Here is a 13,599-nt window from a genome sequence, read left to right as displayed (position 1 = left end):
GCCACTACTAATTAAAATAAATCCAAACTATAAGGTTCCTCGTCACTGTGGTTTGGTCGCTATAATGACTGAAGTGGAGAGCAATTTCAGAAAGATTCTGGAACCACCCCAAAGGCCAAGAAGAAATAAACAGACTACGTCAGGCAAACCCGGCCAGGCCTGAGGTTGAGGGGGAAGGATTTGTGTTTCCCTTTTAGTCCCAACCATCTATTAGCCAATACATTTGAGGTATTGATTTTCATCTTTCAGAAACTAGCTCAACTATAAAAAGTCTAACGGCACTCTTTTATCTAATTCTACATTCATTTTTTAAAAAAAAAAAAACAAAGTTTATTCACTTGACTGACATCTGTGAGCTTCCTGGCTCTACCCTAGTCACACGAGGAAAACATCCCCCGCCCCCCCCCATCCCCGCTGCTGCCGCCTGGTTTGCCTTCTAGCAGAAGGTGACAGAAACAAACAGTAAATCAGTTCTAGCAGAGGACCCAGCTCAGTTGGTAGAGCGCTTGCTTTTGACCCTCAGCCCTGTGGAAACTGGGCATGCCTTCCATTTTTAGAACTTGGAGGTAGAGAAAGAAATTCCTAAATTCAAGCTCCGCCCTGGCCACATGCTGAGTTCAAGGCCAACCTAGGCTACCGTGGAACCTCACCTCAGAAACAAAATGTGTCCCCTAGAAGGAGGCAGGAGACTGTAAGTGACAAGGAGGTGACAGGGAACAGAATGAAGAGCAAACAGACAGGACTAGAGAAAAGGGCAGCCCAGATGGGATGTTTTCAGTGCTGAGGAGGGAGGGAGCTTGGGATGTCTGAGGATGAGGAGGAGGAGGAAGTGAGCAAGAGGAAGCATGGTGGGTGACAGCCCTGATGGCAGATGCTGCTGGTGGGCACATCGAGCAGAGGGCTGGGGATGCTCGCTGTAAGAACACAGTGGGAACAAACCGCTATGTAGAATGAATGGCTGTAGCGGTGACTTGGGTTGCGATATGGTACACCTGTGTCGAGATCACAAGCCCAGACACTATCTGGATTGGGTATCGGCCAGGCCACTTAGAGTGCACGGCCTTGGCGGGTTCTTTACACACTTTTAAGGCTCCCTGTTGGTAAAATAGTGGTAATATCAGAACCTACCCACGAACTACCTTCCAGTTGTTAACGTGTCTTAGACTTTACCTTTTCACAAACTCAAAGAATCCTTGTAAGCTCCAGGGAGTCGACTAGGATTCACCTCTAACAGGTCAGATGTACCCCTCAATTAAGAACTATCAATCCACAGCCTAAGCCTCCCCACCTTTCCCTGGTCTTGGGACTGCCCCCTCCCCTCAGTTATCAGAATCTGAGAAAAAATTTCCCCTAAACTTAACTTTGTTCTCTGCTCTGCCAACTTCACTCCAGGTCTGTGAGGCACCAGATGGCCCCTTAGAACCTAGACAGGGAAATACAACAGCCAGATATTCCTGGACTTAGCCAGCACCCCAGCTTTCTCAGGTTCCCCAAAATACGACGCCCCAGGTCAGAGGAAAACAGCTTCAAGAACCCAGAGCCCTAATTTCCCATCCCCACTTGTCATTCCTCAGTTTTTATAATAAACAAAATGGAGGAATGTTAGCATTCAGACATTATGCTAGCCTGCCCCTTGGGGACCTAGCAGGATACACTCAGGCAATACTCTGGCCTGCTCAGGCCCCTCCTCTCTCTCTTCCTTCCTCCTCCTCCTCTTTCTCTTCCTTGGCTCCTGTTTCCAGAGGCTGACCTCCCTCTGCTTCCACCGCGCCCCCCCCCCCCGTTTCCCATTTCCTTTCCCCCAATAAAAATCCCTTCACATCACTCCTATGATGGTGTCTCTCTCTCCCGCCATTTTTAAAATTATGACACCGGTTGTTTCTGAGAGTAAATGAGAAATTTGTGTGTGGGTATGTGTTCTCCTTTAGACAAATTCTGGAACAAAAGTGCTCAGAATTAGCCATTTACTGTTGGTAATTGAGATGTTCAGTGAACTGAATTCATTAATGTGGGTGTATTTCCAATCATGCAATGCATTTTTAATGTAAAATTTACATATCAATATTTTAAAAAGGTCAATGTTTTTATTTGTCTATTTCAGCTGCCATGTGGGTGCTGGGAACTGAACCCAGGACCCCTGGAAGAGCAGTCGGTGCTCTTACAGACTGAACCCTCTCTTCAGGTCCTTATTTATATTTACTTTATGTATATGAGTGTTTTACTAGTGTGTATGTCTGTGCACCATGTGTGTGCCTGATGCCTATGGAGGTCAGAAGAGGCACACCAGATCCCCTGGAACTGGATGGACATTTGTGAGTTGCCATGAAGGCGGCGAGAATTGAGCCAAGGCCGTCTGCAAAAGTGAATGCTTTTAGGAACATTGAAATATCTCTCCAGCCTCCCCCACCCCCTTAGTTTCTCCTATGTGGCTTTGGCTGGCCTGAAATTCACTATGTAGCCAAGGCTGGCCTCAAACTTAAGAAATTAACCTGCCTCTGCCTCTGGAGTCCTGGGAAAGGTGTGTGCCACCATGCCTGGCCCCAAAACGATGTTCTTCAAACAGAAAGGCTGGTACATCATGTCATTGAAGTCAAACAATTAGTAAACAAGGCCTTCCAAAGGATCCCAGGTGAGTCCATCTCTGCATCCACTCCATTCCCCATCTGCCGATGTTTTCTCTTTCCCTGGTCAGCAGAGAAGTATTGTCACATGTGTGAGACCAAGAGGCAGCAGAGCAAACACCTTCTGGAGCGCGGCCACTCTCACCTTTCTTCCCTAATTCGTTCTCTTAGAATTGCTTTTTGTTTGTTTGTTTGTTTCCTTTTGGCTTTTTGAGACAGGATTTCTCTTGTGTAGCCCTGGCTGTCCTGGCACTCATCCTGTAGACCAGGCAGGCGGCCTTGAACTCGGAGATCCACCTGCCTCTGCCTCCCAAGTGCTGGGATTCAAAGGCTCATTCCACGCTCCCAGCCTTTTCTCTTTGAATTGAAGAGCAGCCAAAACCAAATTCTTCTCAGAGCCAGTTCAAGATGCACATGAATATCAAAGTACTGCCAAACGCACCTTCCAATGTCAATCAATAACTGGAGAAAGGGAAGTGAGAAGTCCCCAGGAGTTTATAAAAATGGAGGACACATTGACGACTGGGTTAGAAAGAAACTATCCAGTGCAGTGTGTGAGTCCTAGCGCCCAGCAGAGTCTCTCTCTCTTTGACAGGGTCTCCCTTGGTATCCCTGGCTGGTCTGGAACTTATAGGTGGTCTCTCGCCTCTGCCTCCCCAATCCTGAGATTACACACATGAACTACTGTGCTGAGTCCCTGTGTGTAGTCCATTTTAACCACTGTTTGAAAAAGATGTAAATGTTTTGTTTTAATTTTAACCTTTCTAAATTCAAGCACCCAGTGCTTCCAGAAAGCTATTTTTGGTGAAGACAGTGTTCTGACACCTTTCCTTCTGAAAACTCCACACATCTACTGAAATGAACATTTTTATCTCCATGGGCCCACATGTCACTGAACAACAGAAAATACCACTGGGCTTTCTGCTGACCTGCATTCGGAAGCAGCCAGCTCTTCAAGCCAAACCTCCTCTCTCCAAGCCTACATCAGTCCTCCTCGAGCAAAGAGCCATGTATCACTAATCCCTGCCCTCCTCTAAATACTGTGAGGCCTTGCCCGGGGAGGAGAAACTCAGCTGGAATAGAACTGAATAGATGTTTCTGTTGGATCTGAGGCAGCTTTGCATAGCTTGGCAATTCAGCAGTTTCGCCTGGTGCCCAGACCTAGAGACAAGAGAGAGAAGAGTGCCGTCTTCTTTTTTGTCCTCAAATATTTTTAGGTGTGAGGCTATTTTGCCTGAACACATGTATGTGCATCATATGTATGCAGGCCTAATGCCTACAGAGGCCAGATGGGGGATGTCAGATCTCCTGGAACTGGAGTTACAAAAGGTTGTGAGCTGATAGATTGGTGCTCGGTACTCTGCACCCTGGGTTCTTTGTAAGAGCAGCCAGTACCTTAACCACTGGGCCATCTTTCCAGCCCCTAGAATGCCTTCTTATACGTAGTCCAGAAATAGGTCTAAAGCACAAGAATCTTCGAAAAAAAAAAAGTTTTGAACCCTCCACCTACATCCAGTTGGAAACTCACAAGCTCCAGCATTACAGATCAGAACCATGTATTAATGCTTTAATCATGAGTATACCTCAACGTGAGAATATCAACATTCCCTGTACCTTTCCATGTGTTAGAGAGTATGAGAAAGACGTGGTGAGTTCAGGAAAGAGATGGCAGGAACACAAACAGCACAGAACAACATGAAACAGGAGAAAGAAGCATAATGCGGCAGCAACTCGAAGGAACCAGAAATCACATATGGGAAGGCTGGATGGAGGAGGTGGAACCCGACTTACAAGACCAGCGTGCTAGGGGGTTGGCGTTCAGACACAGAAGGCTTGGGCTGTGCTAGAGAGAACAAATGAGCTTTCCCCAGCTCATGGGACACACCGAGAGTAGGGAAAAAGGACTAGGAAGATGGGCCAGAGCCAAGGCATAAAGGACTTCTATTGTACCCTGCTCGTTAAGGGAGTCAGGAGCTTTTAACCTGGGAAGGTTCAAATATATGATGGTATCCACACTAGCAGGGTCATCACCATCCAGGAATAGATCCAGGGTATAGATTAGCAGAGAGAAATGAGGGATAGAGTAACGGAAGGTGGAAAGCTTGAAGGGTGGGTAGCTACAGAGAAGCCAGATGAGATTCAGGAGACTCTAAAATAAACCTCTGTGTGTGTGTGTGTGTGCGTGTGTGTGTGTGTACACATGCGCCACATTGCGTATATAGGGGCAAGAGGGTCACTAGCTCAGCAGCAGGCATCCCTACTTGACAGGACATTTTGCTGGGCTCTTGGGTGAGACTTTGAAGGGAACTGACAGTTTACCAGGGGTTCTAAGTAGTGGGGTCAAGGAAGGGCATCAAGGATTTGTTTACAGCTTGTTGGCAGGGAGTCAGCCTTCCACAGGATGGCTGTGGCGCTGTTTGGTGGGGGAAAGCTGGAGTTTTGGACACATTGGTAAACAGAAGAATGTGAACTCGAGACCTGCTTTTTCTCAGACAGCCTTGGAAGGAGTTTGCTTTGACTGCTGAGTTCCAAAATTAGGCCCGAGCTGTCTAGTTCTGGGAGATCCACTCTCTATGAGCCTTGCCATCTTACTGGGCAAAACTTAACAACCAAAAGGGGGTGGTAATTTTGAATGTTTTTCTAAATAGCCTCTTTTTGACAACAGTAGCCATTTTAATTTGTATTGCAGCTAAAATTAGAATGCAGGAACTTGCTAAGATGTGTGAACAAAGAACAGAACACACACCAAGGCCTGAGACTGAGAAAGATGTCCTAGCCCTCATGCCATCTGCCTGGAGACTAATTAAAGGTTTAAAAATAGATGATCTTTTGAAGGCAAATAACATGAAAATAATGGAAAATATTAATATAAATCCCACAAGTCCACTCAGTCGAAAGCAATGATGTGTTTTAGGCACTGCATTTAGATGAAAGAGTAAGCTTAGATGATGCTTCCGTGAGATATTCAGTAAGTAGCTTCTTCAAAGGATGGGGGGCTGGATTATTGATTAGGCACTTCCATAGGTCTCCTTTCAAATGCTATTGCTGCTGATTAATATTTAAACACTACACACAAAAGAGAAAAGCCACTTCTCGAGGCTATTCTAAAATGTGATTATAAATGTACAAGCCCACCCCCTCCCCCGTCTACTCTATCCCCATCTTTGCCTTTATAACTGAATTTCTTGAAAAGCTGCCTACAATCTTCTTGTTCACAGTCTCAACACTTCCTCTTGTCCTGCAGTTTGGCCGTTTTTTTAAAAAAACTCTTTCAATGCCTATGTGTCACCCTTGGTGTGCTGAGGACTGTGGTAGTCCCCATTGTTATGGCGATTAATCCTCAGGAAAACCTCTGAATGTCTGAGCTATGTTTCCCTTTTACATCTTTTTTTTTTCCCCCTTTTACATCTTTCATTGACCTAAGTACATCTTCTGGCTAGAAATCCAACAAAGGATCTTCTCATCATTTACAGTAATTGCGAAGTCAACGTGTTTTTATTCCCTTGCTTTTACATAATGAAAGGCAATCTAAAAGAATGAGATAGAATGTTCTTTAAGTTAACAAAACCATGTCTATTTATAATGTACTTGATTTTGATATATATATACATTGTAGAATGAAAAGAAGCTGACTGATATAGCCATTACTTCATCTGTCTTATGTGTGTGTGTGTGTGTGTGCGCACTGAGAACACTGCTACTATCTTTTGGCAATTTCAGGCACACAAAATATTGTTATTAATGTTAGTCGTGTTGTATAATAGATCCCCTGAATGTATTCTTCAGTGTAATTAAAATCTGTATGGAAGCCAGGTGTAGTGGATGCATCTGCAGTCCCGGCTACTGAAAAGCCCAGGCTGTTCTAGGAACCCTGGCAAACAGCCAGAATCTGTTCTAAAAGGGGTGAGACAGGAGTGGCAAGGTGGCTTAGCAGGTAAAGGTGCTCAAGACCAAGCCTGATGACCTGAGTTCAATCCCCAAGGACCATGCAATGGACAGAGAGAACCAATGGTCTTAAGTTGTCCTCTGACCTCCACACATATGCCATGGTATTCAAAAGTGCACACACGCAGAATAAAAGTACCAAAAAAACTTTAGAGCGGGAAAGGAAGAAGGGAGGTGAAGATTACGGTGTATCCTTTGATGAACATCTTCTCGTTTTCACATGCCAGGTCCTTGTAACCACCATTCCACTCAACCTCTGCTTCTGCTGACATCTTTACAGATGTGAGATCATTCACAATTTGTCTATTTTTGACTTATTTCACTTAGCATAGTTGAGGTTACTTCATGGTGTGGCCCCAACCCCAGCAGTGGAGACAGAGCTCAGGACCTCATGCCTCACTCCTTTTTAAAGGGCTGAATGAGTAGTATTCCACTTAACCACACACCACTTTTTAGCTATTCTTCTGTTCATGGACACAGGTGGATTCCATATCTTGATTTGTGAAAAAATGCTATCAGGAACACTGGAAGACAGGTTTTATTTTTCTTTTAAAATTTACACTTATTCACTTTGTGTACATATAGGCATGCACTTCCATTGGGACCTGCGGAGGCCAGAGGACACGGTGGTAGAGTGGGTCTTGGGGCTCAAAATCAGGTTGTCAGGCCTGTCAGCAAGCACTTTTACCTGCTGAGCCCTCTCACTGGCCCAACGACACGTTTTTTCCTACCATACTGATTCAATTCCCGTCAGCTATATAGAGGAGGAACCATTGAATTGCATAGTAGTTCCACTCTTAATTTTGGAAGAAACTATTGTTTTCCAAAATGGCTATGCTAATTTGCATTCCCATCAACAGTTTATACATGGCCTCCTTTCTTTACATCACCACCAGAACTCTTTGATGTGGGATTCCCCTCTGTATGCTGTGAATATGTTTTACTGCCATTGGTTAATAAAGAAGCTGCTTTTGGCCAATGGCTTAACAGAGTAAAGCCAGGTGGAAAATCCAAACAGAGATGGAGAGAGAGTGAGTAGGCAGAGTCGAAGAGACACCATGTAGTCACTGAAGGAGACAGACTCACGACAGAACCCTATGGGTAGGCCACAGACACATAGCGATACACAGATGAATAGAAATGGGTTAATTTAAGATGTAAGAGTTAGTTCATAAGAAGTCTAAGCTATTGGTCAAGCAATGTTGGAATTAACATAATTTCTGTGTGATTATCTCAGGTCTGGGCAGCTGGGAAACGAACAAGCAGCCTCCATCAACAAATTTGCACCCAATGTGGGACTGATTACATCCACATAAACCTAAAAGAATTTTAAAAATATTCTAGACACAAAACAGTTTAGCACAGCTTCTTAGTAGCTGCATTTATTTATTTATTTTTTCCAGATAGGCTCTGTTTGTTGGTGGCGAGGTGGCACAGTTCCTTTAAGAGAGGTCTTCCTGACACAGCTTTGGTAGCAAAGGCTGCATGGCTTCTTTAGGGGAAGGCTTCTAGGCTAGTTGCACGAACAGCTCTGGCTCTTTCAGGAGTCCAAGTACGTAAATGGGGTCTGTGAGCAGTGTTACAAATTGCTTAACGGTGACTTAGACCCACTGCAACTCTGGAGCTGGGGCAGTACACATAGCTCTCAGAGACAGTGAACATGCCTCCACCATGTTGGACTGGGCGGAGCCAACAGGCAGGGCCATGGAGTTGGTCCTAGCCACGCCCACTTAGCATTTAAAAGAATAAGCACTCCTGGTTAGAAAATAATTACAGATACACACACAATAAAGACAGATTCAGATAAAAAAGACCTCTGAATGGGTCACAGTGTTAGATAAAGATACGTAGGGTTGAGAGAGGAAAAAGTATAGACAGTTATAATATAAAAGAGTCCAGACAGTCATAGATTAAAAGAGTAAAGATGATAAAATAAGTACTAAACTTGTGGAAAAAGTAACAGAGTAAAAAAATAAGCCACATAAAGATAAAATATACACAGAGAGTCTGGATTATGTATATTATTGTTTTCTTTGAATTTTATGACTATGAATGAGCTAAGTACAGAGAGATATTTGATTCTGGGGAAACAACAAGCAAAACAGTAGAAAAGATGTTTTAGGTGGGAAGGGGCTAATAGGACATGTCCCCCTCTTGGGGACTTATATTTTAAACCTCAAGAAGGTAAGTGTTAGGGACTATTTCAGGCAGGGGAACTTTAAGGGTCCTAAAGCAGGGAAAACTTGGGGAACTGGAGAAACTAAAAGACAAAGGCAGTAATCATTGCTAGGTAGAAGCACCCAAGTCTTGAAGAGGTAAGAGGGCGGGGTGGTAGTCTTACAGCAATCTTGTCTCCACAGGGGCTTTATGTTGTAGGCTGGCAGCACCTCTATGTGGACTGGAGAAACAGAAGTGGGGACATCAGGAAGTTGGCATGGGAATGGAGACTGAGAGCTCCAGGACAGATGGGAGGGGAGACCTAGATGTAAGGTTGCGGAGTTACTAATGCTCACTCACGAATTTCACAGCGTATGTGAGGGAACAATGAATCAAGGCTGAGAATTAATGTAGTGCCAAGTTACTAATTTGGGGACAATGGTACAGAAGGACAAGGCAGTTAATAATTTTAAAGAAAAAGCTCACTTTGAGACATGGTGCCAGTGATGGGAGTGGATACCTTATGAACAAAGCAGATATCTTAGCCCTCCATGCTATAGTGCTAGCATGTATTTTTGCCTTTGCTCACAATAATTATGTGTTCATGTATGTGTGATTATGTTTTTCTAAGAACCAACTTTTTTAAAACCACTGTATGCACACAGCCTAGCAAAATTTCCAGTACACATTCAGTACTTGAATAAGCATTTTAAAATATCCTCAAAAATAAACTTCTTAGTTGGGCACGGCGGCTCACATTTATTATGTTAAGATGCTGAAGTAGGAAAATGAGTCTGAGTTCAGCCTGGACTACATACCAAGTTCCAAGCCAGCCTGACTTATACACTGGTGTGGGAAAAAATGTCTATAATTTGTCAATCATGTTTAAAATAAATGCTGATTGGTCAGGCAGGAAGTATAGGCAGGAAAACCAGACAGGAAGTAGAGGTGATGCAATGAGAACAGGAGAATTCTGGGAAGCAGAAAGCTCCCTCTACCATTCCTACCCAGATCACCGAAGAAGCAACATGTGAGCTGACAGCTGAAAAAGGTACCAAGCCATATGGCTAACATAGATAAGGATAATGGTGTAATATGCATTATAAGAGCTAATACAAAGACTGAGCTAATGGGCCAATCAGCTTTATAACTTATGGAGATCTCTGTGTGATTTTTCTTGGGGGCTTGCCGGCTGTGGGGTGCTGGGCGGGACAGATATACCAACAAGCTGGCCCCTCATGTTACAGATGGCACCCAATGTGGGGCCGGAAGCAGAGAGAGAATGGAGGACAGTCGCTGCTTTTTTAAAGAGAGAGAGAGACCACGCCCCAATGGGCTGGTATCTCAGTGGCTATTGGCTGAAGGAGCAGGAGCTCTCCTGCAGCAATACACAGTGAGACTGTTTCAAAAATATACAAATGGGGGTTGGGTACAATGACTCAGCAGGTTAAAAAAACAAAACAAAAAAACTAACCCTGACCCCCCACTCTAACCCCCAAATCTGCTTACCTGAGTTTGGTACCCAGGACCCATATGATAGAAAGAACCAAATTGCTCCCTGATCTTCACACACGAACCAATGTCTGCCCCCAAATAAATGTAGCAAAAGAAAAAAGACAAACTAAAATTCTTTCTCCTCAGAGCTTTATGCCTGTCCTTACTTCAAAAACACAAAATTCTGCATAACTCTAGTTTAGCTATAAGTTTGAAGTATAGAATAAAAATGACACTTGAGAGATAGCAATACAAGCTCAGTGGTTCACTTGTATTGCTCTTGCAGAGGACCCCAGTTCAGTTCCCAGCACTGGTGGGCTGCTCATAGCTGCCTGATAACTCCAGCTCCAGCAGACTGGCAACAGCCTCCCTCGTCCACCTGCTAAGGGCACCTGCACTCACTGGCTTACACACTGATACACATAATTACAAATAAAACCTTGAATTACTACTATAGATTCATCACCTGCCAAAACCACCACCCCTGGATACTTTTAGATTAAAAACAGGATGACAAGCCAGGTGTAGTGGCACACATGGGAGGCAGAGGTAGGAGGATCTCTGAGTTTGAGGCCATCCTGGGCTACAGAGTTAGTTCCAGGACAGCCAGGGATACACAGAGAAACCCTGTCTCAGGGGAGAAAGACGACTAAAAAAGCAGGATGACAACTTTCGATTATTTGATTACTGACTTTACAATTTGTCAGGAAAAATACACACTCATTGGGGAGTAGTACCTACTTGCTTTTCCAAATTATCTTAGAAATGCTCATTTTAAACTAGAGCGGGACTTTCATATTGTGGCCCTGACCAAGACCCCCTTCCTTAGCCTCCTAACCCTCAATAACCCAACCTAGAGATTAGAGAGACAGAAAATTTAGGGCAACAATCCAAAATGTACTTTAACTGTTGAAATCTAACATTTTGCATTAGGCAGTGGTACTAGCAAATGACTTGCAATTTTTGATTTTTATGGCAATGTTCTCTTTTGCTTAGTAACAATTCTGTGGTAGGTAAAGATATCTTAATTTAGTTTTATAAAAATCTGCTAAGTAGCAGTCTTGCCAATTATAAAACACCCATCTTGCTGGGCTGTGGTAACAGTCCTTTAATCCTAGCACCAGAAGGCAGAGGCAGGGGGATCTCAATGAGTGAGATCAGCTTGTTTTACACAGCAAGCTCTAGGGCAGCCAAGGCTACATAATGAAACTCGTTTTAAAAACAAAACAAAAACAATGACATCGAAGCCAAGACAGCAGCCTCAGGTGTCTGGGAAGAGTGAGCAAATGCTCACTCCTCCCTTGTTCTCAAGGCAGTGCTCCCTTTGCAAGGAATACACACATAAGCTTGAAAATTTTTATACATGAGAATTTTAAACTGTATTTCGCCTCTTAGCTTGACACATCGTTCTACAACAGAAAAAGTGCTTAGCTTTCAACTGAGTGTCTCTTCTACACAGGAAGAAGAAAATACACTTTATGTAATTGCTTATGCAAGGAATACTTCAGTGTAATGAAGACAGCTACAGTTCCTCTAATGTTAGTTAGCTCTTTACTAGTAACACATTTTCTCATTGAACTATTTTATTTAAGCAAAACACTATAAAGCTTTCAATAATTTTTTTTGCTTAAAGTGAAATTAAATGATATTGATATCAAAAAATCAGCCTGCACAATCTATTTATAGTCAACACTGTCACAAATTAAGAGGGATTAAAAACTTACAGAAGTTCACTCTCTTCCAATTTCAGTAACGCCCATTGCTAACAACTGAAATACTTGGCAGACTCACACTGAAAATAATTTCAGGTTGGGCAGCTGGGACAAAATCATGACTAAACAGTTGCCAAATCCACCCTCACTTACCTAGTCTTATCATTACCTCCCCCAATAATGCCTCAAATAAAAACCAAGATGAGTCAAATGCAAATTTAAAATATAGAAGCTAAAAGTCCTACTAACCGAGCTTAGGAGCACCAGTCACAGACACTGGCCGTTCCATGCTTTCCCAGTAAACTGCACTGTACTAAACTACTATGGCTATGGCCAGCCAGTGATCACCCTTCCTTCCTAGAAACTCATTTTACAGTTTTCTTGCCTAAGTTACAGAAAGTTAGTCTTACATTTGGCAAACTACATAAAAGCCAATTCTAAAGTTTCATCTTCTATAAAACCCAGTAAGAGCCCAGGCCCTTCTTGGGATGTTATCTGATAGACAAGGTAGGGTGGCTTTTGTAAAAAGGATTTGAAAAGTGTGGCATTTATTTTTAAAGAAATTCCTTTAGTCAAGACTCATCAAAGGTGTTTGAGGCAGGACCCCAGTATGGAACCCAGGCTGGTTTTGAAATTTGGCTTCGGCTTCCCATACCAGAATCACAAGATAAGTCTTATGCACCTTTCTTTGCTTTCTTTCTTTCTAATTCTAGAGAATGAACTTAGGGCTTTAACAAGTTAAACAGGAGTCCTACCATTAAGTTCTATCCCAGTCCCTACAATATGGTAATATATAATTTTCCAAGGGTCTATAGGAGAAAATATTTAGCATGTGCAAACTTTATCTGCTCATGGAACCCTTTTTATGGGACATCTTGTGGGATGAAAATTTGATGGAACACACTGGGAACTGCTGGTTTAACATTTTTTTTTTTTAAAAAAATCTTACACATATGGGTATTTTGTCTGTGTACCCTGTGTCTGGGTAGCTTTCCAGAAGAGGGTGTCAACATTCCCCAAACTGGAGTTACAGATGGTTGTGAGCCATCCATCACAAGTGCCGGGAATTTAACCTGGGTATCTGCAAGAACAGCAAGTGCTCTTATCTGCTGAGCCATCTCTCCAGCCCACATGTTAGTTTCTGTAAACCAGCAGGAAACCTGAATTTAAAATACTGATTCTATGGGGGGGGGGGTGTGCACAGTTCTGAGTGATTTAAAATTTAAAAGTATGTGGAACACAACCATCAGTTAGTGCATGTAGACATGTGCAGCACCAAGCATACATGCTTCCAATTTTCCTAACTACTCCCATATACAAGCCTATTAAAGAACCTTTTTGTTTTTCAGATTTTAAAAAAATCAGGGAGATTATTATTTTTAAATCCAGATTTTAAAAAAATCAGGGAGATTATTATTTTTAAATCCAGATTTTAAAAAACCAGGATTAACCACCTCCAGTGGGTGAAATACTTGACTTGCAACCACACCCGAGGTTGAGCCATAGAACCAATATTAAGGAGAGGAGGGAGGGCACTAAGCATACTCTATTTAAGCCCAGCTCTAGCAGAGACAGGCAAATCTCCTGGGACTCACTGGCCAGGAAACCTACTCTGAGATTCAGATCAGTGACCCAGATGGCTCCTGAAGACTAACTGACACAACTGACCT

The sequence above is a fragment of the Myodes glareolus genome, chromosome 2 (assembly GCF_982192425.1).
Source record: "Myodes glareolus chromosome 2, mMyoGla1.1, whole genome shotgun sequence".
NCBI classification, from domain to species: Eukaryota; Metazoa; Chordata; class Mammalia; order Rodentia; family Cricetidae; genus Myodes; species Myodes glareolus.
Note: the sequence above shows the minus strand (reverse complement) of the source record.